Source organism: Megalobrama amblycephala, linkage group LG16 (assembly GCF_018812025.1).
Source record: "Megalobrama amblycephala isolate DHTTF-2021 linkage group LG16, ASM1881202v1, whole genome shotgun sequence".
Classification (NCBI taxonomy): domain Eukaryota; kingdom Metazoa; phylum Chordata; class Actinopteri; order Cypriniformes; family Xenocyprididae; genus Megalobrama; species Megalobrama amblycephala.
In genome coordinates, this window is record NC_063059.1 from 1619563 (window position 1) to 1622719 (window position 3157).

The 3157-nt window shown below is 44.3% G+C and overlaps 7 non-coding genes across 7 annotated transcripts; all 7 read right to left on the reverse strand.

Moving 5' to 3' along the window:
* Positions 1 to 576: 576 nt before the first annotated feature.
* Positions 577 to 650, reverse strand: trnat-agu. Its single transcript has one exon. It is a non-coding gene; the product is annotated as a tRNA-Thr (tRNA).
* A 410-nt stretch (positions 651 to 1060) lies between these two features.
* trnar-ucu lies at positions 1061 to 1149 on the reverse strand. The gene is given in 2 exon segments: positions 1061 to 1096; positions 1113 to 1149. It is a non-coding gene; the product is annotated as a tRNA-Arg (tRNA).
* Positions 1150 to 1256: 107 nt separating this feature from the next.
* Positions 1257 to 1330, reverse strand: trnat-ugu. Its single transcript has one exon. It is a non-coding gene; the product is annotated as a tRNA-Thr (tRNA).
* Positions 1331 to 1506: 176 nt separating this feature from the next.
* trnat-agu lies at positions 1507 to 1580 on the reverse strand. The gene has a single exon. It is a non-coding gene; the product is annotated as a tRNA-Thr (tRNA).
* A 267-nt stretch (positions 1581 to 1847) lies between these two features.
* Positions 1848 to 1921, reverse strand: trnat-ugu. Its single transcript has one exon. It is a non-coding gene; the product is annotated as a tRNA-Thr (tRNA).
* A 158-nt stretch (positions 1922 to 2079) lies between these two features.
* trnar-ucu lies at positions 2080 to 2168 on the reverse strand. Its single transcript is given in 2 exon segments — positions 2080 to 2115; positions 2132 to 2168. It is a non-coding gene; the product is annotated as a tRNA-Arg (tRNA).
* A 248-nt stretch (positions 2169 to 2416) lies between these two features.
* trnat-cgu lies at positions 2417 to 2490 on the reverse strand. The gene has a single exon. It is a non-coding gene; the product is annotated as a tRNA-Thr (tRNA).
* Between the last annotated feature and the right edge of the window lie 667 nt (positions 2491 to 3157).

Consider the following 3157-nt stretch of genomic DNA (forward strand, 5'->3'; position numbering starts at 1 on the left):
AACGGGCCGCTCAGGCCTCAAGGGAATGTCGGAACTCATTTGATTTTGGCTCTACACTCTCAATACTTGCATCTCAAATGTTTCTTGAGCTTTCTTCTGATTTTGGCCTAAGCCAGGGGCAATCCAACCATTCTTCAAGCCTGTCTGCACCACGTTTTTTGTTATCTTTCTCATTTGAAACAGGCAAATTAACTAATTGACTGACTAGTAACGTACTCTCTGATCTGACTGGGCTGTGTCCAATAAGGAAAACAAGAATAAATGTGCTGGGTAGGCTTCTGAAAAAAGTTTGAAATTGTGATTGTTTTATTTCTTTGATAATAGTATCATTTTATCTCTCTGTGCAGCACTTTGGTCGACTCTGTCGCTATTAAATGTGCTATATAAATAAATTAAACTGAAACTGAAGTTGAAGCAAACGTCTGTCTTGCAAAGAGACAACATTCGTGACTCTGGTGGGAGTCAGCAACAAGCTTTATAAAGCCTTCGTTTACCACCTAGAAGTCCAGGCTGTCTGTCCTGCAGAGACTTCTATATCTGAAAAGATCAAACGTCTACCCCAACAACCCACCGGATAGGCACTGCTGGGATTCGAACCCAGGATCTCCTGTTTACTAGACAGGCGCTTTAACCAACTAAGCCACAGCGCCGGGTGCTGAGTCTGCTTCAAAACTTTTGTAGCCAAAGTGTAAAAGAGGCAGCACATCATGGAATAGGTCGTTTTGAGGTTCGAGGATTATTTTCCAAAACCTGAAATGTGTGCAGGCTTCTGTTCAGGGATAAGGGAATACCTCAGATCATTTCATTTTGGATCTAAACTCTCAATACCCGGGTCTCAAATGTTTTGTGAACCTTCAGTTACAGTACATCTAAACGCTGTCTCAGCTAGGAGAAACGGAAGGCAATTTTTGCCAGGTAGGTAGCCAACAATAGGTAGTAGCAGATTTTGACCTATGCTAGTGGTTTTCAAACCATTCTTGTTATCTCCCTTTGTTTAAAACAGGTGAACTGAGCAAATGAGAATGTCTTACAAAGACACCTGAGCAAAAGAGAATAACCACGACTCTGGTGGGACTCGAACCCACAACCTTTGAACACCTCCATTCGCAACCTAGAAGTCCAATGCGCTATCCATTGCGCCACAGAGCCACGCTTCGTGGGCCTTCTTTGAGTTCCAGTTTGGTGCAGATATGCTGGGCATCCAAAGGTTTTCCTATGTGAAAAGTTTAAAAGGGCACCCTCACATCCTGTGGCATAGGCACTGCTGGGATTTGAACCCAGGATCTCCTGTTTACAAGACAGGCGCTTTGACCAACTAAGCCACAGCGCCGGGTGTAAAGCCGGGTACAAGTTGGTTGGTATAAAAAGTCTAAAATAGGCAGCCTGTCAGAGAAATAGCTGATTACATTAAAGTCTTCGGTTACCACCTAGAAGTCAAGGCTGTCTGTCCAGCCGAGAATTTTATATCTGAAAAGATTAAATGACTACACCTACACCCCACAGGTTAGGCACTGCTGGGATTTGAACCCAGGATCTCCTGTTTACTAGACAGGCGCTTTAACCAACTAAGCTACAGTGCGGGTGTTGAACCTGGTTCAAAATTATTGTAGCCAAAGTCTAAAAGAGGCAGCACATCATGGAGTAGGTCGTTTTGAGGTTATCTCCCTTTGATTAAAACAGGTAAACCGAGCAAAGTAGAATATTTTACAAGGACAACTGAGCAAAAGAGGCTAACCACGACTCTGGTGGGACTGCTCTTTGAGTTCCAGTTTGGTGCAAATATGCTGGACATCCAAAGGTTTTCCTATGTGAAAAGTTTAAAAGAGCACCCTCATATCCTGTGGTATAGGCACTGCTGGGATTTGAACCCAGGATCTCCTGTTTACAAGACAGGCGCTTTAACCAACTAAGCAACAGCGCCGGGTGCTGAACCTGATCCAAAATTTCTGTAGCCAAATTCTAAAAGAGGCAGCACATCATGGAGTAGGTCGTTTTGAGGTTATCTGCCTTTGTTTAAAACAGGTGAACTGAGCAAAGTAGAATATCTTACAAGGACATCTGAGCAAAAGAGGATAACCACGACTCTGGTGGGACTCGAACCCACAACCTTTGAATACCTCCATTCTCAACCTAGAAGTCCAATGCGCTATCCATTGCGCCACAGAGCCACGCTTCGAGGGCCCTCTTCGAGTTCCAGTTTGGTGCAGATATGCTGGGCATCCAAAGGTTTTCCAATGTGAAAAGTTTAAAAGAGCACATTCAGGCCTCTGTTGAAGGATGAGGGAATATCTGATATCGTTTCCTTTTGGATCTAAACCCGAGTTTTCGGGTTTTGCGCCGACGCACACTGTCCGGCACGCAAAGACTTTCATATGGGAATACATATTAAAACAAGCACTCACATATCCTGTGGCCTAGGCACTGCTGGGATTTGAATCCAGGATCTCCTGTTTACGAGACAGGCGCTTTGACCAACTAAGCCACAGCGCCTCTTGCTAAGCTGGAGGCAGTTTCTTTGCATAAAAAGCCTACAAGCGGTAGGAGATAGCTGATTACATCATGAAAGAGGTCCCCTAGAGGTAGGAGGATTATTTCCAAAACATAACGGGCCGCTCAATCCTCAAGGGAATGTCGGAACTCATTTGATTTTGGCTCTACACTCTCAATACTCGCATCTCAAATGTTTCTTGAGCTTTCATCTGATTTTGGCCTAAGCCAGGGGCATTCCAACCATTCTTCCAGCCTGTCTGCACCACGTTTTTTGTTATCTTTCTCATTTGAAACAGGCGAATTAACTAATTGACTGACTAGTAACGTACTCTCTGATCTGACTGGGCTGTGTCCAATAAGGAAAACAAGAACAAATGTGCTGGCTGGGCTTCTGAAAAAAAGTTTGAAAATGCCAAGTTGAAGCAAACGTCTTTCTTGCAAAGAGACAACATTCGTGACTCTGGTGGGAGTCAGCAAAAACCTTTATAAAGCCTTCGTTTACCACCTAGAAGTCCAGGCTGTCTGTCCTGTAGAGACTTTTATATCTGAAAAGATCAAAAGTCTACCCCAACAAACCACAGGTCAGGCACTGCTGGGATTCGAACCCAGGATCTCCTGTTTACTAGACAGGCGCTTTAACCAACTAAGCCACAGCGCCGGGTGCTGA